Source organism: Camponotus vicinus, unplaced genomic scaffold, assembly GCF_025532165.1.
Source record: "Camponotus vicinus isolate PSW18456_S1 unplaced genomic scaffold, iyCamVici1.0 SCAF_4, whole genome shotgun sequence".
NCBI classification, from domain to species: Eukaryota; Metazoa; Arthropoda; class Insecta; order Hymenoptera; family Formicidae; genus Camponotus; species Camponotus vicinus.
In genome coordinates, this window is record NW_028141976.1 from 13,412,534 (window position 1) to 13,439,718 (window position 27,185).

General features: G+C 43.5%; 1 protein-coding gene across 1 annotated transcript in view; it reads right to left on the reverse strand.

Annotated features, from left to right (window-relative positions):
- Arm (armadillo) overlaps positions 1-27,185 on the reverse strand; it is a 309,699-nt gene that overhangs the window by 219,924 nt on the left and 62,590 nt on the right. The window lies entirely within an intron of this gene.

A 27,185-nucleotide genomic window follows, 5' to 3' on the forward strand; every position in this document is an offset into this window, starting at 1 on the left:
TAACAATTAAACAAATTGTACCAGTGACTCTTATTTTTTTCGTGCCCAAGACAGTACACGAGAGGGTGTGACGATGATATTGTGGGTGTTGAACGAGCGTTAATTAAATTGTGATGCCACCATATCTCGCGGCATTGCTGAGTCACGGGGCTCGGCACGCGGCCAAGTTTGTGATTTTATAAATACTTAAGGACGTTTACGACGTGAGATGAGGAAGATTGCGTGAGATGAAGAAAACTGCAAAAGATCGGTTAGATTAGAGAAAGAAAGAGAGTCGAAGAGATAGAGAAAGAGGAAACGAGAGACGGCGAGAAGGAAAGAAAGCTTATCTATCACCTGTCGTAAGATCGTCAGCATGTATACCTCTAGATTGTAAGGCCGTAGTTTAGTAGAGCATAGGCTAGGCTAGGGTTCTCGACCCTGTATAGGAATCTCTTTGTTGATACTTATTACTACGAAAAATCCAAGTAAGTTTTGCTCGCGGGGACGGTCGAGAACCGCCTCGGAGAGCGTTACGACTGCTGCGAATAGAAGGTGCGGAGATACCTTGAAGCGAATGTAAGAGCGACAAGAACCGAAGGGTGCAGAGACGCGGTGCAATAGCGAGATTCGAATAAGTTAATCGAATAAGTACGCGCGAGAGACGAATGCGTGTGTGAAAGAGCAAAGTGTGAAAGAGAAAAAGAGAGGGAGAGAGAGAGAGAGGGAAAGAGAGCGCAAGTAAAAGAATGCGTGCGAGAGAGCGTGATGCATCGTCGAAGAACGCAAATTTTCTCGACGTATAACGTACGTGTAGACTATTGTAAATTTTCTTTGTTCAAATAATATTTATTGCGACGAGAACGAGCCAACGTGTCATTTTACGTGTAAAATATTGTCATTATTATCACTCGAATTATCGCGAATACTGTGTATATTGATTATAATTATAATTATTATATTACAGTGATATACATATATGCGTGTGGTGTAACAAATGCGGAGCATAGGGCGCAAGTGGAATCAGATGAGAATATGAATGTTACCTGAATGACGAGAATAAGAGAGAACGAGAAAATGCGCGTGAGCGAGAGAGAGAGAGAGAGAGAGAGATAAAAAAAATAGAATGACAGTTTGGAGAAAGGAAAGAATGCTTCCGAGAGAGATTGAGACAGTAGAAACAGACGGGAAAAGATAGAGCAGCTGTGCGTGCGGCCCTCAACAACGAAGGCCGGAAAAGAATGGAACATACTTGTATACGTATTTCTTGTAAACTCTAATTCTTCCATCGCGGACTTTAAAAAAAGTATTTATCGACATAATAATATTAATATTATTATTGTAATTATATACGACTGCTGAGAGTGTGATGAACGTAAGACGAGATACCATTACGTGGCTGCGACTAACACGTCACACGCATCCGCGCGCGCGTGCATACACATTACACGTACACACACACACGCACGCACATACGTACACACACAAGCTCACACTGTCGCAGGGACACTCGAGAAAAGAAACAGCCAGCCGTGCGAATGATACGCTCGAAACGTACCTACCTACTTACAAACACGCAACCACAAAGATATGCATCATGTATACGCGACTCTTGAAACCATTTTACCAGATTTGTCATTATTTAATTATTTCCGTTGTATTTTAAAATGCAATTAAAAGCTCAAATAAATATATATGTTATAAACTAAGAACATGTGTCTCTCGGTTTATCTCTGCCTGCTTCCTACAAATCTTTGTTTTCGTCCATCATTTACGAAAACACGAATCGAATAATGATAGGTTCCTAACAAGTATAATGATATAACATTTTTTTAAACATGTTGCGAGCAATGATTTCATTCACTGCAAACTTGATCTAAAATTTTGTTACACATTTCTTTATTAAATCTTTATTTAAAAAATTTGTTCATGTGAGCTTTATGAAGCATGTATAAAAGTCGTGCGATTAAATTGCACAAGATTTTTCACGGGAGAGAAATCGAAGGATCGATTATCGAGAAGCGATTCGAACAATTTACAACCGACCTCGTCTGAGACTGCTAAAAGTTTTACATATTTCAAGAAACCGGGGCCGTCATTAAGAGCGTCATATTCTCGATTAATTTTTCTTCATCCGAGTAATGTATACGAGCTAATGGATCGAGAAAAAAAAGAGAAGGAGCGTCAAGCGTTCGTCACATCGTCGCGCGTATTAACGGTAAGTGCCTATTTGAAACAATTTGTCACCGCGGCGTATTTTTATTATAGCCTAACTGATGCGATCGTTAAATGTCCAACTAATAGCGCGGATTTTCGCTATCGATGCGCGATCGTTAAACGCGAAACCACTTTTCGCTTTCTTTCGACGGATACCTGCATTAATTAGAAATACCGGTATCCGTCCGCGTTCTCTCCGCGCGCGGCTTATCTCCTCGCCTTCTCGAGGGGACGGCGCTCGAAATTTACGCCCGTGAACGCCAAAGAGAGGGAAGAGGGATCCTTAATATAGCGAGCAGTCCGGAGTCCGGAGCGCGCGCTCGCTAATTCGGTGCCATACAATACCGCATCGAATGTACCGGGCATCGGTATCAAACTCACCCCCGCGTATGTTAACCGCAAAGAATAGACACGGTCGACGGATAAACTAGATAAACCGGGCGAGTCTGTATGCTACATTACGAGCGCACGATTTCGCTTATCAGCCGGGAGACGTTACGCGAGATATCATCTCCTTCAAGGACGCCGCTGGTCTGCGGACCCTCCGTTGAATCCAACGAATTCCCCGATCGTACCATCCGCCCCTCGCTTTCCATCCTTACCTTACCCACGTCGACTGGATTCGCGCGTCGTCTTTTCCTACTTTTTTTTTCGCCATTTGCGGTGCATAATGACGACTTGGAGTCGCCGGATGGCGGTCGCTAGCCAGCAAATCACGGTGAAGGTCGATCCGTTGAAGGAGCCGAAGAAAGAACAGTCGGGGGGGGGGAGGGACATGGCGAAAGAGAGTTAGGGGGGGAAAAGCGGGGGAGGAGAGATGGGTAGGAGTCGCAGAAACCGGTCGGCCACCACTCGTCCTCTTCATAAGAGATACGCCGCATGCCGCAGATACGCGGATACTTTTATTTTAACCGTAATGCGCTAATGAATTGATACAGCGTCGAGTAGCTTCCTCTCGCCCCGCCGCCTCTATATTCCTTATTTTATTTCGTTTGCTTATTCCGCAAGGGCGGATCGGCGGCTATGATGTCTTCGCGGGAACGATCTTCTCGAGCGACCTATTCTAAATCGCCAACCCACCAAATTACGATTAATTTGCAATAAAAAGACTTTATAACAGTGGCAAACATTCTCTGCATGTTTTGTGAATATACTCGAGTTGAGTGCCGTTTGATATCTCTTTTTTCTGATATATCGCGAGAGATAAATTTTAATTATATATAATTTAATATACATGGTAAAATAATATATATATAATATCAAAAATGTATCTAATAATGTATAGAAATGAGAAGGTAGGAATATGTGAGAGATAAAAATATTCGAGGGATGTGTAATTTTTTATAACCTTTTTCTAAAGTAAAATTTTTTAATTATAAAATAGTGTATATAATTTATACGCGTAAAATTACGTAGAAAAGTCACATGAAATTTGAAAGATACACGCGACAGGAATAACTCATAAACTTGAACATTTTAATTTTATAAGTTGGAATGGAGATATATGTGAAATTATATATTCTCTCTCGTATCTCCTTTTTTTCTCCGGGATACAAAATATATCACTGTGAATCATCGACATTTATGACATTAGATAAGAAATTCATGATCGAAAATCAAGTTGGAAGAAAAGAAACGTCCAAATTTGAAAGTGAACCCACCGCTGGTGGATTTGTAGTAAAGGAGGATTTGTGTGAGAAAAGGGAGTCGCACGATGGGGGCCAATGAAACCCGAGAAGAGACCGAGTGGGGCAAGACGGATGGCTAACGGTAACGATAAAGAATTTAAATCTTGCTCTATCTTAGCGAGCGCCCAATAAATCCTCGATAAGACTTGATTTTACGAGTCGGGCTATTAAGCGCAGCCGCGCAAACGCTCGATCGCCGGAAGTCGTCCGTTACTCGGAGGGTCAATGGCGCATAATTACTCAAGCATAATGATCGCGAATCGTCGATTCGAAAGAAGGCAATTGAATGATTTCGCGGGCACTAAAACGTCGCGCGCGTCCGATAATGCGCTCGCAGAGGAAAGAACGACGGTTATCGTCGTGTGCGCAATTGTGCGCGAGGATAGCCGCGATATATACTGTAACAAAAACGGTCGATCGAGCGTACACGCTCTTGGTAATCGCCGGTGCATTCAATTCGAATCGATGCGTCGCCTCTGATTTTCCTATCTAAATCGCCGGGTGCATCAGCCAGCGCATCAATTGGGCGACGTTATCGTAAACATAGAACGTATATATACGCCTGATCGGGCTCGATCGGCCATTCGAATAATAATTACGGAGCGACCGATCTCTTCGGTCCCAATCCTCTGTAGCAGTGATGGAGCAGAGGGGGATAAGTCGCCGATTCGAGACGAGAACGATGAAGAAGTGCCGCATAAGGCAAACGCCGAAGAAAAAGGGAGAAAAGAGACGGAGTAAGAATACGTAAGAGACGGAAAGACAGAAGGAGAGAGGAGAAAAGCAAGGAGAAGGAGGATAAATGATGAAGAGAGAGAGAGAGAGAGAGAGAAGGAAAGAAAAGGAGAAAAGAGGGCTTACGGACCTCACCTACCTATTGCCCGGGGCTGGTAAATGAATTCGTCTAATGGGTCGTAAAGAATACGATCTTATGGAGCGAAGAGGATAAAATAAAACATCGCTCGAGAGGCTACCGATTCTCGAACGGCCCTTAAACTAACCCTCGCCTTAAAGAAACGAGCCCTCATTTCTCCCCACGGTATTTAAACGCTACCGTCGTTACACACCGCGTCTCGATGAGGACTAGCGTAATGTAAGAGAAATTGTTTACGTTCATCGTTTACAAGTGGCAATCTTAAAGGAAAACATCAAAACGCGAACGAGTATACGTACATGTAGATAAATATATAAAAAAACACGAATGTCGCTTCGATTATGCATTCCGGATTATTGGTATAATATGTACTTGTGCTTTTATAATGAATTTTTCTTTAGCACAAGTAGCTTATTAAATGAGTCCTCATAAATATAGAGAATAATTTCTTTTCTGTATCGTGCGTGTGTGTGTAAGTCTCTTGTATAAAATTATCTTGTATGAGAACCACTGTCGCAGAAATTCCTCAGAGCATTATTGATAATATTGATAATATCGAAATCGGTAATTTTTCGACGATTGGCTCGCCAATGAATTCGCCCTGGTCGCTCTTGTTCCTTTTACCGATATCCTGCCACTCGACCGTCTTCTCCTGGGCGGTTTCCCCTCGCCGCTCCTCTCGTAGCGCGATCCGCATCCGCGTAAGCGCAGTTCGTCTTGAACACGTCCCGACGTTTCTGTTCTTTATGTGCGCCACGCCAAGAGCTATGGGGAGATCCCTAGTTACTATCTATACCATCGGTGACTTCTCTTTTCCTCACTCTTTCCCCGTGTTCACAAGTACCATCGTCGATCGCCGTGTCCCTTTCCGCCGCCGATGGGTATATATGGGTACCGGATATCCATCGGAGTCCAACGACCCCTCCCCTCTCCCCCTCCTCCTTCCCTCAAATCTCTCGCTACTCCGCATACATGTACACACACGTACTCCCTTTCTCTCGCTCTCCCTTTCCCCTTGCCTCTTTCTCTTTACCACGGTCCCTCTCTGAGCATTCGCAATGTTCGAAAGCGAGAGCAGAGGCATTAGAGAGCCACCAAAAACCAGGAGAGATTCGACGATAGCCCAAGATTTGTAGCGGTCGTGGCCGGCCGATAACCAGCGCGCTGGTTGTCCGTGTGCGAAGGACCGTTCATTCCATACCCACTTCATGCCCGACCACGTCGATGACATCGAGGCTTAATCCTCGCCTAGTGGTCGTCCTATAATACGTAGTTATGTCGCAGGGGAATCGACAACTATCCGCACCCGCTCATGCGCCCAGCTTGGATCTCCGGCCCTTGCGAATGTCATTGATGGTACATTATGTGTTGATGAAAATATTAGAAAAAAAATCCAAGAAAGAAAGCTAGAGGAAAAATTGCAAAAGAAGACATTTATTTGTGTGCATTTAACTTTAATTAATACTATTTTTTTATTATCTAAAATACAAATATTATAATGATGGTTTATAAAAACTGCACATTTATTTAATTGAGCTATTTATAATTATTCCAACTTGGTTTTAAATAGTAGCTTTTATTAAGATTGCTATTTATATCATCATGTATAATAATATGAAAACAAAAATATCCGAGATAGAAAGTTTAATTACTTTTAATATTTTCACAAGAAGGAAAGATAGAGAAGTAAGTGTAATATTTTTCAAATATAAACATCACATGTTAGATACCATGAAATTGATAAAGACTTGACATAAATCTCACATATATCTTCTACATATACATTGATATTAGAGCGATATCAAAGTTCTTCGCGTCTTATTCTTGGCGACAAAATTTACGGAAAGCGCTGGTTGCCGATCCGATTTCAAGGATGGCGGAGAGAGGAAGACCCAGGTGTTTTTTTCGACGGGTACGTCCTTCGAGGTGGCTGCTCGCGCAAGGATTTTAATCCTGTTACTACGTGACTCCACCGGTGGATGATGAAGATGTCAGTTGGCCGAGAACGCGTGGGAGAGCCAGCTGGATATGCCGCGCCTGGCCGGTGGGTGTTCGCACTCTCGTCGTGCGTTCCGTGCACCAAGTTTCTGCCCGTCTTCTCCTTCTTTCTTCCTGCCTGTCTCACCTTCTCTCTCTTTCTCTCCATCCCATTTCTGCCGTTTCTATCTCTCGGCTCTCTGCTTTTTTTTGCTTCTCGTTCCCTTCTCGTCTCGTTCCAATTTAGTTTCGTAAGATACGCGCGATCTGTACATCTACTTTACGACGGTCGCACGTGCATACTAAGAGGGCCCCCGCAAAAAGAAGTTGCGTTTAAGGGTAAGGCGCGCCTGATCAGGTAAGCTACTATCTGAGTAAGACGCGACTGCCTCGTTACATTTGTTCTTCACTTTACACAGGCCCTGCGTACCGTGAACAACAGGCTTAAGTTCACGTCGCAATAATAAAAATTCTGCAACGACGCATACGCCGTGGAATCGTGCGTGGCATTTGCATTTCAGATTAGTAAATTTTATCTTTCGGCCGCTACGCATCTCTTCGTCATATAGAATAGCGATCGATTGGCGATCTGGTCCAAAATTTGGTCCAAGATTACTTTTTTATTTTTTCAGCAAGAAAAAATGCGATGATCCTTGATTTGTTAAAATTGATCAAGATATATAAACACGTGTAATTAGATATTGAAAGAAAATAATGATTAAATGAATAAAATAAAAAATATAGTATAATATTATTCTCTCCATCTCTTTCTTTCTGTTTGAGAGCATAAATATATATAATATATTGCTTAAGGGATGGAAAGCTCTTTGTTTGGGGCAAGCGATAAAATTGTCTTTGAATGATTGTGCCGAGAGAAAAAAGATTTCGTGGGCAGTGATTAACGACGCTTTACGTCTGTCGGTGCGTCGTCTCGTCAGATATTCGGGTTAGCATAACATCGTAAAATACTTGGACGTAAGCACAGCTATACCGCACGATGAGCACTTTGCGCGATATCCGCGTGAGCTACGCGCTTTCTACATCAACCGTGAGATCGAAAATCGCGGCGGGATCGCTGTAAATAAATAGCTGGCTGACGACCTCGCAACTTCTCTTCGTTAAACATTTGCGTTGGCACTGGCGCAGAATTCATCGCGGATGCCTCGTCGAACTTATAAGAAACGTGATAAAATAAACGATGCGTATAACAGGCGATGCACAACGGAAATATATTGCAAAACCCTTAAGTTAATGTTTACTATTGCGTATTAATCATTTGTGTATTTATTTCTATTTTTTTATTTTTAATTATTAAACAATTTTGATATGTATGAATTGCGACAGAACAGAAAATTGTGATTCAAATTTATACATATATATATTTCGAATAATGGAAAGAAACGAAAAATCTTAATTGTTGGAAATGCTTTTTATTGCCAGCGGTATTTTTAAATAAATATTGCAACATGAGTAAAAATCGACGACACGAATAAAATAATCACAAGAAACAGTAATGTATGTACCGTACGTGCCAGTAGTATAAGATTACCAAGCGGTTAAAACTTTGTCAAAAGGTTGTAGAGTTATCTTTTGCGGTATTTATAGGAAAATCCGCTGCGATAAAGTTTACCGATATTAATTGCCAAGATATAATCTATGCTCGAATACTCGATTATTCATACGTAAACTTGTTTCACATGTGCGATTAAGAAGCTCCTTAAACCTAATCTGAAATTATTAAAGTAGTACATTAAATCTTAGCCAAGGACACACAGAACTGGATCTAAATACAACGCGTGCAAAGATAGGCGATAAATACGTTTCGATTTTTTTTTTCAAATTCCGCTACATTACTCGCGCGTAATGTGGAAAATGTAACATTCGATGAGTCGTATCAACAATCTCTAATAAACATCCAAGAGCGTCCAACGCGCAAACAAGAGATCCAAATGAAAATGGAGCAGAGCTTAAACAAAGACGTCATCGTTATAGTATAGATAAAGCAAGATGCAAATCGCCATTCGTTATGGACGCTCCGAGTTTGTCTGGCAAGCGTACATCATCTGACTCATGGTTTCCGAGTTTATGACAAATTTGATCCGCAAAATGCGGAGAGTCGCGTCTTTTCCACCGCGACTTCCGCGATATCGTCGATAAATGCGTGACGTTGAGGTTGCGCGGTATCTCGAAACTGGTGCAATCTTAACCACGAAGGTCACCGCGTTCGCGACGACCTCATTATAAGAGACTGTTCGTCGACGGAGGTTGATGGCGGAACAGCGGGTGTCGCAGTGAAGGGGTTGAAGGGGAGGGGGAGGGGCGAGAATCTGTCAGGACTGCCGCACTCGAGCACAGATTTACAAGGCTGCCGCTGTTTTACGACCCCGCAAAGTGCCGCTCGTTCGCCGAGCACACAGCCACACGCGCATCGTACATGCACGTACATTTGGTGTACACGCGCACGCATACGCGAGCGCAAACATACCGCGAAGAGCACGACCGCGTATTTGTACGAGTGCAGGCTTATAAACACGTCATACATTCTATCGCCTCGCCAACCCTATTATTCAAAACTTTATAATGCCGCTGCATCACATTTAATAGATCCGGCCGAGAATTACGAGATTTTGTCGGATGATTTGCATCGACTTTTTTTCCCTTTGACTTGGCTGGCGCCAAACAAAATGTCTCGGAGTCGCTTCTACGAATAAATTAATCTTTGTACGAGAGATACTTTCTTTCTGATTTGTAGCGTCTCTCGGATCGCGCGAGGAGAAAAATCTATAGAACGTTTCTTGTTGTAATTGAAATTCTTGACAGACGGTGTCATACTCGAATGCGCGTTTGAATTAATCACGGGAGCGAATTACGCATTTGTTGTAAACGGTAATTTATATTTTGCGAAAATAGATTTCATGACGCACTGTTTGTGAAATGCAAGTTACGGTCCGGCCGTAATAAATCGCGGGCGTTTAAACGCGACATATTTTGCGATTATTCGCAAATTCGTACGTCCGTTGCGCGAATTGGCAAATTTATTTTATTATATGGACGCAAAACTAAATGATAAGCCGAACATCCATTATAATGAGCCCGTTAGCTGGCTCGCCTTTGACGTCAAATTTTTCACGAATTATCTTCCGTTGTGCTCATCGTGACAAATAACACGATGAGTACAGCGGTTGATCGCGAAAGAGCCGCATGATTTACGGCCTGGGAGTACAGCGGCAATCTTTGTAGTCATCTGAAATAACATCTCGAAAGCAGCTCTTGATTACCGAGCAGGTTTTATCGAGTTCCCTACTTACAAACTTAGGCGATAAGCTAATGTCGAGTCTAGAAAAAAAAAAAGATCGTTTAAACGTATCGAATAATTCTCCTTAAAATTACGAATCAAATTTGCCATGTAAAGCCGGTAATTAATATCCAGTTCGTTTTTTCCTTACATTTGAATTTGTATAAAAAATTAATCACCGAGATAAGTGTGTTACTCGCGCTTGCGCAATAAATAAGATCTCTTTATTAATGAGATAAATACTTGTTTGAAGGCCTTTGCTCGCGCTTAAGCCGAAACGAGATTAAGGCTCGTTCAGATGGACATCTCGATGCGCTCGATTCACGGAATTTACGCGTTCTCGCGAGTAACGCTTAACGAACGTATCCGATGACAAGTGGATATTGAGATAAAAATGGAAAATTGCAAATTATAAATGTAAATTACTTCCGGCAAGTGTCTATCTCTTGTTTTGTTTACCTCGAGTCGTATTTCCCGACGAGTTACGTTCACACGGTCAGAAGTTATCAATTCTCTGGAGGCGCGCCGCGATTTTTGCACGCACCGTCACCTCGGCCCTCGAAGGAATATAGAGCTGGCTTTGTGGATTCGTTATCAAGAAAAGGAGACAGAGGTCCCTGTCGAGCCCGCAGGTGTCAGGACGGTGTTTTATTGCGGTGTAATCGAGCCGACGGAGACACGCCGGAAATGGTCGCAGATAGTCAACGGCACAGGAAGCAGTCGTGGGACCTCACACGACGCGACTGTCGAATGTCTAACGTGGTTTTCTATCAAGTTGACAGCCTTACGCCACATAAAATCTCGAATATCACGTTTCGTCTTTCGAATACGCAGTCAGCTTTAATGACTAATTTATCATTTATCTCCGATAAACGAAATTATCGCACACACGTCGGGTAATATTTAAACAAAAGAATGCAAAAATGCGTTTAATAACATTTAATCTACGGAAATGAAGCTTTGCGGGATTGGAGAAATAATTCTTGATTCGAGTGTCCAAGAAGATATAACAGATATTGCGCGCCATGTGTGCCAGGAATAAATAAAATGACTCTTGATATTTATGGCTATAAGTTATCCTTGTATAAAATCTATGAAGACGGCGTTTATACGGTTTATCTTTCTTACGCATGGCCGGTAACGATTCTCGGAGAATCAAGTCAGGGAAAACGGACATCCATCAGACGTGCCTAAGTTATTACTCGATAACTTGTTTATACCGACGTATACCGATGCGAGGCAAACGAACGTACGAGTACCGCGCTTACTTTAATCGATATACACGCTCGATATTAATCCGATCGATTAAATCAATTACGAGAAACGCCACTGGATTTAGCGCTAAATCGAACGCCCGACGCGGGACGAGTTGCTCGAATAAATTAACTGGATATAACCGTTGGACCGTTAGCTCTGTAGGCGTATAAATAATATCGACAATATCCTCTTCTACAAGTTCCAGATGATAAAGTACGCGTTCTCCGTAACGTTACGACTTTGTGCGCCGCATAAATAATTCGCGAACATCCTGGCGAACTTCGCTGTGTGTGCCTGCGAGCGCTTAGCGCAAAATATAATTAACATTAGTACAGACTAATAAACATATGATATCTTTATGTTTCGCTCGATGAGAGACCGAGAGGATACCTTTCGGGAAATGGTCTTTAGAATCTTTATACATCTGCTACGGTTTGTTAAATTTTCTGCTTTTCAAAATTTTACACATCTAATTAATGTACTTGCATTTCGTCTCTCAAATAATAAGATTATAAGATGTATTAGTATATTCGCAAAAGGTGCTTTAAATAATCCGCAAGAAGACTGAATAATTTATATTTTAAAATGAGGTTTAAATATTATAATATTTCTTAAAAAATTAAAATATTCTCTCTCTCGTCCCAACAATTGTTGCAAGATTAAGGTGTCGCTATAATGTAAAACTACGTAAAATTGCGCATTACGGCAAAATTCCACGTTTTAGCAATAAATCCGGTAATCGTATCTGCACCTACAATGAATAGCAGTATGATTTCGTAATGCCCGGAAAATGACCTTACCACATCAAGGAAATGAGAGAGGCAAGAGAAATGTAGAAGGGGCATCCCAGCGAGTCAGCAACGACTGGATACAACAGGGGTGACTCTATACGAGTAGAGAGTAAGAAGGAGAAAGAACGAGGGAGGCTACTATTTCGCAGTTTCTTATAAATATTCATTCCCCCTTGCCGATGAATCAGGGGGCTTGCGCTCCGAGCGGTAAGTTGCGTTAAGAGCGCTAACGAGCGACCCTTCCAGGCGCGCGGAGGGGGAGAGTTTCTCGCTCTCTTCAGTCCTCGTCGCCGCAGCGGAGAAAGAAAGAGGCAACGAGAGGGAGCGAGAAGAATGAAGGGAAAAGGAGCGATAAAGGGAGTAAGATGTCCTTCCCGCCTCCCCGAGTAATTCCGCGCGGCAACCGCGCGGCGCGCTGAGTTGTGCGAATTTGTTTAATTAGAAGTTAGGCCGGCGATACATTAGCAATGTAAATACCCCCCTTGGCCTCCTTCTATCCCATCTTCCCCCGTCTTGCCCTCACCTAGTCCGCCAATCTCCTTCTTTGTCGAGCCGGCAATCTCGCCACCCCCTCGCAAGGGCGAGTCGGCGTTTCGTCCGCTGCCGGGGACACCCTATGATTTAACGTTTCTGTTTTGACTCCGCTCTACGTTGATTGCGCGCATGTTGGTGTATGTACATGTGTCGAGCGCAACGGGCGCAGTCGCGAATGGCGTAGCTACGTACGAAACCGTTATTATAATAATGATTTATGACGTTTATATCGTCTTAGTGATATAAATTCAAAGTTTGTTGCGAACGACGGCTCCCCGACACTGGTCCCGTACGTGTGTAGGTGTATGTCCGGTTCGAGTTTAAGTGTATAAGCGTACATGTTAGCGCTGGCCTTCTCGTTTGTGTAACGTCGTACGTGCCAAAGCGCAGTCGGCAATCGAAGGCTCTGGAGGATCCAAACTCGAGCGCGCTAGAAACTTGGATACCGTATCGTACGATAGCCTTGTAACGATAAACCATCGATACGGTGTATCGCGAGGGCAAACAATCGATAAGAATATTCGCTTAATTTTTGAGAGCGTCGAAACTTTAGAGAACTATAAATATTTTAGTTTTATCATAAATAAATCAATTAACTTTATATGTAATAAAATTCTTCTCAATCTTTTATATACATGTATTCCATGCAATATTTTCAAACTGTTTAATCAAACGTTTTTAATCATTTGAAATCTTCTTGAATCTCAAACTTTATTATAACATCTATAAATTGACTGATTGATTTCATTTTATGATCAACAACAAGAAGATGGATGTTGCACATTTTAACACTCATCTTTTTACTCTTTCTCAAGTCGCAAAATGTAATTAGTTTCTCCAGAGTTCCCGCCTATAGAAAAATAGAAAATTTATTAATTAGTCAGATAATGGAGGCTATTAGCTAGGTTCGAACTTAAGTTGCCGTCAAGTTGAGAGCCACGGGGTCACGGATGCACGGAAGAAGTAGCGGCATCACACTCTGGCCGAGCATCATCTAATTATGTTTTACGCAGGATAGTGTAATAACTTTCAAGGCTGCCTCCGCTAGCGTTTCTTGTCGGTCAGCACAGCAGGCTCATGCACGCGATTCAAGGGCGAAGCGAAATGCCGCGGTGTAGCCTTCGGTAGCGAGCAAGTTTTTGTAAAAGCGTCTATTCTCAAAGAACAACGGTAACGTCCACAGTGACCAATTTTCTTTTTCCAGTGTCTCATTCTGAAGAAAGTATCCGGCATAATTAAGGCTGGACGCTTGAAAGCTTTCCTTTTAATCCAACGATTGTTTTCTTTTTGAAGCTCTATAGATGTCTCAATTGATGCATTAGAAATATATCTCAATGTCTTAAGGCTTCGAATCCTTTTTTTTTGCAACAACATCAAGATTTGTTAAAATTTGTAAACAATATATTCATTAACAACGTATTATATATACTACATATGTACATAAATTATTCAAAAAATAACGTTTCACATAAGATTATCATAGATTAAAGATACGAGAAGAAAAGAGATGACAAAAGTCTTTACATATATGTAAACTTTGTCAGCATTAAGCGTACGTTACAGCCGCAAAAGCGAGTTTGTACTTGGGTAAGCGCGATTAAACATGCGAGGATAATTTGGAAAAAAGCTAACAGCATACGAAGCGTGAACATGTTAGCTGTTGTGACGGGACACGTCGCGCTGCAGCATCCACCAATTATGCTAAACACCCTTCCTATCCCCTAAAGCGGGAATATCTCGGGATCCTTATGTCGAAAGCGGTTTCCTGCGCCTGGAAACTGGTTCTTGGAGTTGCAATTCGATATATTTGCTTCTTCAAAAATATACACATTTCGATATATCTCGTTTATCTTCGTAAAATTATTAAATTCATCAATATTAAATTCATCTCATTAGAGTCAGAATGATGCATTATGAATAAATATAAGCAGCGCATAATTACACGCGAAATAAATAATCTTTGTCATCGTAAAATTCATCTATTTTCTTGAAATATCCTTTGATATTATAATAAACTGTACGTTGAACGCGCAAACAAAATTGTATACGAGAGAAAGAGAGAAAATATCATAAACTCGCACATCCAATTATAAATTAGATAATTACGATGGACAAGTACATTTTAAAATTAACAAGTTAAAAGCTGTACAGAGAGAAGAGTCTTTCAATTAAACTGCAATGTAATAGTCGATTATAATCATAATAATGAATCGTTTCAACACGTGGAATTTATTGAATAATTTTTGAAAAGCATAATCAATTTCTTTCAAACTCTGTCCGATTCGGATGTATACTCTGCAATACGTGTAAGTACGATTGTAAAGTGACGTCCGTGTTGAAATATTGCGGATTCGAGACTCGAGATACGGAGGCTGCCCTCGGAAATATCCGCACGCGCGTCGTCGCGAGACAGGACATTAAGGAACATTAATATTTTGGCCGATGAAGCACATTGGCGACTGCCCAAATGTCCCGGCGCGGCGCCTGATCAGGTGGTGGCGGATTACGACGACGCAATCATCCGTGCGTCGACTGTCGATGTCGCCGTCTCTGCCGCCGAAGGACAGCGCGAGAGAAGACGAATCGCGATGGAGGAAGAGTCGAAAAAGGACGAAGAGATCGCGGCGGCGAAGCGAACGCGGCGAGAGTCTCCCCTTCATTGGTCCGCCCGAGATTAACACTCATAACTCATTCGGGACACGGAGTCGTGCGTCACTCCTAGCTATGCTATAATTGCCGACATAAATCAATCGCCCGATGAGATCATAAACCCGGGGCGATACAGTACGCCAACAGATCCATATAACGCCAAGTGCAGGGCTGCATGTTAAATGTCAATTGATGTCGGCCTGACGTATCGGATTACTGCAAATGCTGCTGCGAGATGACGCGAGATGAACAGTCGCGAATTCGGCGCTGACGTTTCTAAAACTGTGTCTTCGTCATCGCGTGGGCGCTTTAAAACGCTCTCAAAGCAGATACTTTTTTTTTTCTCGCGCAAGATGCCTACGGTTTCGCGGATATAAAACGTAAACGGTGCGTTTAACAAAATTCTATTCATTAAATAATTTTTCTCTTTCGCCACGTGCATCGTATACGAGCGACGAAATAACGATCTCGCATGTCGTTTGCCAGAGTATCTCAACACCGACGCTAACCGCTCATCACGCGTCCTTATATTTCACCTAATGCACCGTCATCTTCCATTCGCCGGGCTCGCATCTTACCATCGGCAAACTCGGTTGGCTGTTATTATCGTAAAAAAAACGCCGATACGCGCAGCGCGCTACGTACGTAGCGCCGAGCGAGAGAGGCGAGAGAGGCGAGAGAGATCTTACTCGACGCGAAGCGATGCAGATAAATAACTCCCGTGTATTACGTCGGTCGCTCAATGGAAGATGATTGGCCCAATTACAGGCAGCGTAGCAGAAAATGAGGGCTTCTCTACGTGGTCCCAGACCCGAGGATACCTCCGCTATCGGTCGCCATTGGCGGAGGTGGCTCTCGTCGGCTTCCTCGACCGCGGTCGAGTCCCCCGCGATCGAGTCTTGATGGGGTCGTCCGGGTTCGCCTTCGATGACCAAGCGATGATTGCTCACGTCACTTCCCCGTTTACCGATAAGATCGCACCTTATAGGTCAAACCCACACCCACCGATCCTCGCGCTTTCTCTCTCCCCTTCGCCTTTCGCCCTTTCCCTCCTTCTCGTCATCTTTCGCCAGGTTCGAGGCTTGTATCCGCGCGGGAACATGTGGCGATCGCGCAGCCTCCAGGGAATTCAATAACTGTAGATCATCTCGATCACGAGTTAACACCGTACCGCGCGCGCGGTCGTTTTACGAGCGCCTCGATATCTCTCGTATATATATATATGTATGTATATGTATGTACACGCGCGGACAAGGGCTCCTCCGTCTCTCGAGTGAAACGAGCGATCGCTCATTCCCCGCTGATTGGGATTCCGAAAATTACGATGCCGTGCCGCGATCATCTCTTAAGATCTCCTTGCGAAATCCCATCGTAAAGATTGGAGAAAAGTGCCGAGATTAAGCGTGACAAATGTACGCGGCGGGCGATTACGTTGTTTAACCAAGTCGTAGCATGGTGGAGGAGCCTTGTTGAGGAAAAAGACTCGTCGATGTATTAATGACGTGGACACCGATATTTAATAATACCGAATCAATATTTCTTTCGAGGTTCCATCTGCTAGACTAATAAATCTTTCGCTACCTTTATACATCGGCCGAATCTTGATTACGAGACGTGGCGATATGATAATGAATAAAATAAAACTTTTAATTAATTAAGCAAGCGAATGATTTCTTTTTTCATCGATTTTAATATTTCATCTTTTATTTTTTATAGAAATAAATTTTAAAATTTAATATAAATATTAGATTCTCTTGTTTAAGACTTATCTATTAAACATCATATCGATGTATTATCAAATTATTTTACAATAAAGACAATCGATATATATAAGATATATTTTTGTTCCCATGGGATATAGAAAATTGAAATCATCGATATAACAGCAGTTTTAATTTCTGCTTGTAATAGCACGAATTGAATGTAACATAATATTGCGGTTTTATGTAGAGAAAGTTCGGCTACAAGATGAGTTAGGTTTTCGTTGTTTCTCCTCTCCGTTTCGTTCGCTGTACTTTCGACCCTGGGATCTCGCCGATATATGCGCGCAAATGTGAGGCCTGTTCGCGAGGTCTAAATATTGAGACAGTGTTTATTTAACGGGGAGATATATGATATGACGCGGACAATATAACGCATTGTATTCAAATACGGGAGCTCGCGAATCGTGACCGGGAGTAACCGCAGCGAGGAGCGGTAGCCTCCACCATCACCTGCGGCACCGACACCACCACCATCGTCGTCGTCCTCAAACTCCGTCCCGACCTCTCCACTCGCATTCCCCTCTCTCCCCCTTCATCTCTATTCTGTTTATATAAATAATATCCCGCGGTCGAATTCTCAGGATTAGGCTCGCGATCTGTAGGTATGAACAAACGTTGGCACAGCCAACGTCGATCGCGAAGGCGCGCACTTATGTATGAACGCGTATCTCTTGTAGAACGAAAGAAAACCGGGCCATATACACCTTGGACAGTTATGACCAGGAGAAAGACGGGGGCAGGAGGAGCAAGACGTATCTGTATGACAGAGAGCCCGCATGTACCTTACCAGTTATCTGCGGTCCATATCAAATATGACCATAGTTCCTTCCACTTTGCTACATGTAGTACTCTGCTCCTTCTATTGTGCTTTAAGATTCTTCTCACTACCCTTATTTCTTAGTTTTGCAATAAGGGCAAATATTTTTTTCATTTTCTATTGTACAACTATCTCACACATGATGTACTAAGCAGTTCTCTTCAATCGATACTCTAGCGCGACCAGGAAAATTATTATGCGAACATACGAAAGACCTGATCATGAGAAACGACACGAACAAGAAGATTTGTTTGTTGTGACATTTTATTTTTTTCTGGAAAGAGTTTTGTATTTAATATTATACTGTCGGTATAAAAAGAAATCATGCACAAATATCTTCCTTAAAATAAAGTATCTTGAAAATTCAAATTTTTTTATTAATAAAGGTGACAAGATTGATTTTTATTTCACTTTTGTCGTTCATGTTTTTTAGCTATTAAATATGATAATTTTTTTACTTTTCAAACGCAGGTGATGCATTTTAACATCATTTCATTATTGATGATTCATAAAAGATAATATAAAACTTAAACGTATTTGTAAGAGAAAGAATACATCCTTCCTTTCTTCGGTATAAATACAAAGGATGTTTACACGCGCGACATCAAAATCGAAATGCCGCTATCTACGATTCAAAGTCGACAGGTTGGTAGGCGTCGGTGGTCTTTCTAAGCGAGTGGGTGGGCCGCATTATGATTCGCATGTATCCGTGAACGTGTGCATTACAATCAGTATGCACAGAGAGTGAGCTGTGACACACGGCGACGATGAGCACGAGGAAGTCCTCCATGCGTCAACGTGCGTCGCGTGGCCCGCCTGTCTCTTCTCTCATCTTCGAATTCAATGATAAATATGTAATGCTCGATTCTCGATTCATTGACATACGTGTCATTACTGAGCTCTTCGAAAGTCGACACAGCGTGACAAATACTTGCTCGGATGTTAAATTCAAACAATTATTAATGTGTCAGCTTGCATTAACTTATGAATCATACTTTTGCGTCTGACGGTAAAAATACATTTAAAATGGCAATTGATTATTTCTGTATTTGTTTTCTCAATCACAAAGCAATACAATTTTATTTTTCTTTAGTGTAGGTTTTACGTTGTCGAGAGAGGCCAATGATTTTATTTGAAATCGATTTTCGAGTGCTCTAAGTATTGTTTCAATTTTCTTCAAGCTTTTATCATTATTATTGACGATAATAATATGACGATTGTTTGTAAATCTGAAATACTAAACTAAACTCATTAAATCGAGATACGTAGTTTATATATAGCTGTATATATTATATACCGATATATATATATACATATATACATAAGACCAATCGATCGGTGACATTTTGTCCATTCCTCGCGTCTTCTCGAAAAATCCTGAAATCTGTCGAGTACTCAGTCGCAGCGACAACTTCTTGGCCACTCGTCCTCGTAAGTTTCTGTAGGTGACGGGTGGTCGTAAGAGGAAGATGGCGTCCGACAAGACGTAATATCGTTCCCATCGTCGACTCACTCAGTGTCGTCCATCCCGCGCCATTCTCCACCACCGGGCTCTCCGCACATCCCCTTCCGCCACCTCATATATCTTTTGTTTCTCAATACTTTCGTCGAGCAGTTTGTTATTGCCCGATGTAGACTAGGTACGTGTGCGAAACAGACGGGATGGGAGCGAATAAGCAGCGACAACGAGGAACGAGAGAGAATGATGAGGAAGATTAGGGGGTGGAAAGAGGACGCGGGAAGGAAGAGAGGAAGAATGAAAAGAATGGCGAATGTACCGATACAGGCCGAGCTAGCTACCAAGCTGCTCAAACTAACAAACTCGAGCTTACCCTCGAACTCGAGGGAGCGAAAACGCGAGATGACGAGACGACGGGGATCGGCGAGGCGGGGGGGAGCACGGAGTGAACGAGAGAAACGGAGAATTCAGGACAAAGTTTCGTCATTGCGAAATGACACGAGTGGTCTTTATAGCGGCAACGCCGGCTGAGAGAGACGCCTCCGCCCTGTCGGCGTCCTCTTTCTTTCCTCGTGTATTGACAAAAGTGTCGGTCGGCCTCTCCGCCTCTCGTAGTTTCGTCGCGCCATTCTCCGATATTACCGCTCCGTCGAGGCCCTTGGCACGGGGTAGGATGAGGGTGATTGCGACGAAATCATTGCGAGGAATAGAAGAGGTGCCGCAGTTGCGAACTCATAAGACGTAAAACCGCCTTACCGACGAAGGAGACGACAACAGCGGCGGCTGCGAAGGAACGTCAGCAGCTTCTCGAGGAGGGAGGAAAAAAGAGAGAGGAAGAACGAAGAGAGCGTCGTCGTCGTCGCCGGTGACGACTGCCGCATCCACAAAATATCCACGCGAATCGCGGAAATTATCACCTTGCTGTAGTGAATCTACCGACGTTTGTTTATTTGCCGCGAGCTCTAGACAAACAAGTTTTCCCTTCATTATTAATTTATCGGCATTCATAATTTATACATGTATATACGAATGGGTAATTATTTACTCTGCTGTATTCAAAGTAGACTATGACATCTCTTTATTTTACGCATCCAATTATATATAATTAATATATATATTAATATATATATTTATATGTGCACGTTACTTTTTCCTGATAACTTACTATTACTGATTATGTCGCATCTCCACGTATACATATAACTAAAAGACAACGTTTAATGGAATCTTTCTACGCGATTTCTTTGGCCTATATTCGCACATTCAACGTTAAATGGAACCATTTAGCTTTCAACGCACGATATAACATTGAATAATTATTCTTGTTTTTCTTAGGAAAATAAAAAGTTTGCGGCACCTATAGTCGCATTTAACGTCAAGTGCCACGGTAGACTTTTAGATACGAATTCTTATCTCTGAGAAATTTTACATTCACTAATACAAATCACATATCAATATCTGTAAGCTTCAGAGATAGAATTGGATCAATTAATATCGTTGGCTACAACGCGCGCGGCGACTTCATCTCGCAACGATAATGATAAGAAGGGAATAAAATGCGGAAGAAGAGGGAAAGAGAGAGAGAGAGAGAGGGCGGCGGCGGCGGCTTCGCCAAAAAGAGCACAAGCGTCCAATCGCAATCTATCAGAAGGGGCTAGTGACACTTTCGATCGGGTGTCAGCCAACTTCTCTCCCATCACTTTGACGCTCATCTGCTCGTCCTCTCTCCCCCGCACCCTCCGTCTCGTCTCGCCGCGGATCCCGTCCCTCGGGTCCCGTGGAGTCTGCGCTAGTCAACTCTACGATGATAAAGCAAATAGATAATGTCCGAACTTTAATTAAAACCGGACGGCTGAGTGACATATTTGATTACCCGAGAATTTAATTAATCGCCTCGCGGACCTACTCCGACGCGACAAGAGCGCGAGGAGAGCGCGGAGGAGAGACGAGTCCGATAAGTCGTGGATTTGTATTGCAAAATTATCATCTCGTTGTTCTTTTCCCGATTTTTTTTCTCCCTTTCGTCCCTCGCTCCTGGAACGGGCCGAGCTCTCGGCTAACGAGAGGCTAATTAGTCGTGTGAAATTACTCGCATTCACGGCCACCGATAAGCGCCAAGCGTGTATGCGCGATCGTGCGGCCCGCTGAAAATAGCGTATCGTTTCCTTTACGTTTCTCGTCCCGTTTCCTTTTCCCTCCCTTTTCGTCCCTTTCGATCGGGCACGAGAAGCTACTTCGGGCACGATTATCATTTTTATTGTTATTCCCCGTTGTCGGCGCGGAAGAGTCGAGCGCGTTGTTGACAACGCAGTTACTTTATATTTAATTAATAGCTGATGCTCTGCGACTGGTACCAAGGCTGAACCTTTATCTGAAGAACGAACTCGGCGCGCATAAAACGGTAAAGTACGAAAGAGGGGGTGAAAAAAAGGCGATTAAGGTGGATAATTACTGTCTCGTACGATTCGCTGATACGTATATGATAAAGCGAATTATTAAGAACGTTATCAGACGCGTTATCCGTTTATGCTCCAACTGATGGTAATTAAAAACGCATAAACGTTACAAGTCGTTTCATTTCGACTATTCTTCTCGTGCGAATACTTTTTCATGGAATGGCAGTCTTTATCGTACAAATTAAGGAATACATTTTTCTGCAACTTTTCCAAAATATAACAACCATGATAAAAAGTTGAAATTTCGCGTAAAATATATATATTCTTTCGCACGTATATTTTTGCAAAATTAATAATGTTTAAATTAATACATCTTTCATTTCTGCCTTTACACCGACGCGGAAAAAAAGCCGGCTGCGTGCACGGTGGCGAATTTTATGGCTCACTGTCGATTTCACGCGAGGAAATCTCAAGGTTACGAGGCTCGTACTCTCCAAAGTAGGGTCACGCGTGCTGTATCCCGCTGCGGCCCCTGAACGACCATTGCCGCGCGCACGCGTGAGTGACTCACGGGCGTGCACGAAGACGCTATAAAGCCTCCCGGGTACCGCGGGACCCTCCGCCGGTCGTTAAAGGAGAAGGAAGCAATGCTCACGTGTCTAATAGATTTCGCGGCGTTATTATTATTTCATTGCGCATGCAGCACGCGAGCTGGCCAATAATGTCTAGCCTTTAGCTCCGCTGGATCGACCGGGCAAATGGTCGTCGAACGAATTGGATTGCGCAGATTCCGGCAGCTCGTTTTCTACATTCCGCCCGTAGACTAGAGTTCCCGTCTCGAGCATCTTCCTCTTCGCGCGGATTACCGATTAGGAAATTACGCGCAGCGCACAATGCGTCTACGTTTCATCGTAATATGCCCCGACATTGCGATACTGAAATTATCGGAGAATTATTTTCCGTTAAAAACATCTTGCACATTCGTATTTCAATATTACGCTCGACACATTAGAAGGATATGTTCCTGGAGGAATAAATTGAAAATATTAATTGCACGCGTAAAGATCGTTATACGCTCAAAGCGTTATCGCGACCGAGCACGTTCCTTCTCCAACGGAAGCTGTTTTATATAATATTCTCTATAAAAATCTTCAATCTCCCTTGTATAATTTATTTAATTAGTAATTTGTATTCCACGGGAGAATAAAACGTACTTTATAATATCTCTTTTTTCCCGCGAGTGCGCTACCCTCAGTTCGACATAGACAAATTGATGTATTACTCGCATCAGGTGCTTAAGAGATCGGGCGCCAAAGAGATCGGCCGGGTCTCTAAATTAACGGATCCGCATATCCATCGGGCGCGCCGTCAAAGAGAAAATCGCGGCGCTGGATCGTTAGCCGCGGCACGACACGGCTGGTGATTTACATTAATGATTCATCCGACAGGTAGGAGCAAAAGCGAAAGGGTTACGAGGCGTCGTTTCACGTAGCGGTGCATTACGTACTCTGCGAAGAAGAAGGATGCCGCGCGAGCAAGAGCGCGGCCAAGTCGGTCGGTCAACTAATCACGTGAAATAATTACGTTTTGTTTCGGAGGCGGCGGCGGCGGCGGCGGCCGCGGTTGCAATGGTGGCTGCGGTGGCTGATGGACATCAGCCCGTCACGCGAGCGATGTCTGTGCTCACGCGCGCGTTAAGGCGCTCGTTGGAGCAACGAATCGAAGAATGGTAAAGGAAGAAAAGGCGAACGCCACGAGCGAACGAGAAAGATGGAGCAAGGGAACGCGCAAAAAGGGCAGAGCAGGGAGGACATTGGGATATCGTGTGCGTGAGCGCGGAGGCTCCTTGGTGAAGGAACGACCGAGGAAGCTGAAAAAGGCACTCGCTCCCCGAGTTCTTGCGGCGCGCCACACAAGGAGAGAGGCCGAGGTGAATCCCCATCAACGCTCGTCACGCCGGCTCAAAATACCGGCGCACGCAATATTCATGACCGTATCGTCCACGGACAAGGTGGCCGCGCGCGGGATCTCGACCGCGCAAATCTCGTTCCTGCAACATGTGCGACAAAACGAAACGTGTTTATATATTTTCTACTTTTTACTTTTTGTAAAACGCGCGATTTCGCGCGCGAGCAAGCTTGCCTGATTGCAGTTTTAATCAGTATCGATAAATTCAATGGCTGTAAATGATGATAAATTAATCGAAGCCAGAGTTGTTGGTCTTTGGAGTTGGAAGACGCGTATTGGCGTGTTACGTCTATAATCTAAAGTAGTAATCGCGGCGGCCTTTTGCGCGCTCTGACCTCGTTTACGGTCCCGAGCTTGCCAATCGGTCGCAGGAAGGAGAGAAGACGGGAAAGAAGAAGGTAATAGACGCAAGAGTAAGAATCAGACGTAGGACAGAAGAAGACGACGAAGGAGAAGGATCGCCGTCAGGCTTTCAGCGCCGAGCTTCGCCAGGGCGTGCTGATCGTAAATATCGCGTGGCGCATCAGATATTTCGGAGGGAGCGACCGAGAGTTATGGCGGCCAGTCGGCCAGACGAAGCGCACAGAGTTGAAGGAAAGAGAAAGATACGGTGGGAATGAGCAGAGAGAGAGATCGCGAGAGAAGAAAGAGAGAGAGAGAGAGAGAGAGACAGAGAGAAAAAGGGAACGAGTGAGAGATCTACTCTATCGTAGTACGACGGTAAGAGCGATGGCGGAAAGGAGAGAAAGAGACGCGCGGGACGAAGAAGGACGATGGCAGCTTCGGTATAGCATAACTTCAGGTATATCCAGTGCCAGTAAATTATACGCAAAGTGTACGCGAGGGCCCTCTCCACCCCGCCGCGGCATCGACCCCTTCCTCCCTCCCCCTGGTCTCGACAGTCTCCATCCTTTTCCTCCTTCTCCACCTCCTCCTCGCCGCTTCCCACCCTCGACACCCTAGAGGCCGCGCCTGCCTCACGTACATCATTATGATTGATCGCTTCACCTTACTTTGTAATTAAAACTAGTTGCCATTGTGCCCAGCTCCGTGTGCTCGTTCGCCCGACTCTCTCTCTCTCTCTCTCTCTCTCTCTATCTCTATCTACCTATCTATCTCGCTCTCGTCCACATTTACATACACAGCGGCGAACCGGGAGCAACGGTGGCAGTGTGCGCCCACCACCAGCTATCATGCAACCAGCCAGCCAGCCAGCCAGCCAGACCAGCGACAGCAGCGAACCAGCAACGTTGGTCCTTGGTCGTCACGAGGAACAGAAGCAGGAATGGTGGCATCGCTTGCTGTCACGATGGCACCGCGAGACTAACAGTTATCCCGAAGCAGACCCCCACCGACGAGATCCTCGACGATTCTGTCGCTTCCCTCCCTCTTCCTGCTGCACCACCCGAGTGTGGTAGCGCGTCGTTTCTGAGTCCTCTTCGCTTACCCCCGTCCGACTCATCCACCCTACTCACCTCCCCCCGCCCGGACCAAGTCACCACCGCCACAATCCGGTGAGCGCACCCCTGTCTCTTCCTGAGAGCCATGCGTCATAGTTATCTATGCTTTTTGCAACGGAGACTGATTTAGAGCCGTCTAAGGACCCCAGGCCCTACGAAAATTAAATAATTGCTAATTTATGGCGTGGATCGAGCTGCTCACACCCCGAGACACCGGCTCGTCCCGCGCGTTCAACGGCGCACGATTCGTTGCGTAACGGTCTTTAGAAAACAACGCGGAAGGGACACGCTTTGCAAACAGGAGGAACGAACAAGAAGAGCTTCGGATCTTCGGATTTAATTATTTCGAGCAATTAGTCGACGAGCTATAAGACGAGTACGCGGCTCTCTTCCGCAATTAGACTTGATAATGTTGAAAAAAGTTTTGTTTATGATGTCAAAGATGGTCAAAACTCTTGTGGAATTTTGAGAAATTGCAACGAATCGTGCAACAACTGTTTATTCTTTCAAATTTTACAAGAGTTATTGGAAATAATATATTTTACGCTTTTAAAAAAATTACTTTAATTGAAAATTTTTAATATTTTATATGGAAATTCTCGAGCGGAAAATGTCACTTTGCGCAAAGATTACGTTTTCATCCGCGACTATCTGTGATAACAACAAGACGCAAAATAGATATTTGATCGTTGCCGAGTTTCGTGCCTTGTCGCGATATAAAATTAGATTCAGAGCCATTTAATAAAAGATGATTGAGAGTGGTCAGGAGTAACAAAACGTTTGCTGGCGTGCTAGCGTGCAACGAGACGACTGAGCCACGACGGATTAACGGGCGCGTAATTATGAAGCGCGACGCCGAGATCGCAAGATTCGTCAAACGACGAGGAATGCCAGACGCATGTTGACGCTCCTCCGCCGCGCTCGCGTTCACGGTATGCAAATTAATGGTGACGCGCTTTAATTCGGCAATAAATAGGGGTCACCCTTGCAGCGGCCATCGGGCCATCGCTTACCCCGTTCCTTTTTTGTCTTGCAACATGGGAAAGCTTCAGATTTATTTGACGCATTTCGACAATATTTATAGGTCCGGTTCGCCCTGACCGTGCACATGCGACGTCGGCGCGACTTAACGAAACCTCTCTTTTCTACTCTGTCCCTCTCTTTCTCAATTTCTCCTCGCTTTCGTTCTTTCCGTTGTACTCCATCATAGTCTTTCCGCCTCTTTCTCGCTTCCTCTCTCTCCTTCTATGCGATGGAATCTGCCACGAGGATATGGTTCAAGAGTCGTCTGCGGTAACCCAGTTATGTTTCTGCATCGAGTCTCGTTTCACAATAAGGCGCCATAATCTCTTTTTAATTTTCGCAACCACTACTAATGGATTACAACTGCAAGAGATAAAGTAAAGATGAAGCATTCTATCTGGATCTACGTTCAGGGAGATAAATATTTTGAATTTAACAATGAGTATTTAATGCATTATTCATAAAACTTTATCAACACATCGGTTACACAAGTGATATAACTTTTTACTGCTGCAAATATACAACAATGCAGATGTATTTTCAGTTTGCAATGCCTTTATTAGAAGAACTGATCATACCTGAGTAATCGGCTAATCTGCAGTGAAAAAAAAAGATAAAAAAACCTATGAAATTTATCGCTCAAAAGAAAAAGGGGCCACGGATATAAATCTCAGGTATTATAATGGGATCTGTCTATTATTAAAGAATGAGTGATTTAAGGGAGGGGTGGAGCTCGACTAAGCTGCACTGCCGAAGTGGGTGGGTAGCGAGTAGATCGTGAATTTGATCGGCAATTCAAACGTCTATCTTTCTTCTTCTTTGATGCTTCGTTACCAACATGTTTCGACTCTTACTACTTGATTATCGTATATATTTCGTGTACAATGTCGTATAAATAAAAATATTCTCATACAAGATTAACGAAAATAATTGTGACTGTTACTCTGAATGAAAATACTCTGCAGGATTATCTCTATCTCACTGTCGCAATTATTTTGATAAAATTATCTCGCTCATGTACTTGCATATATATCATTG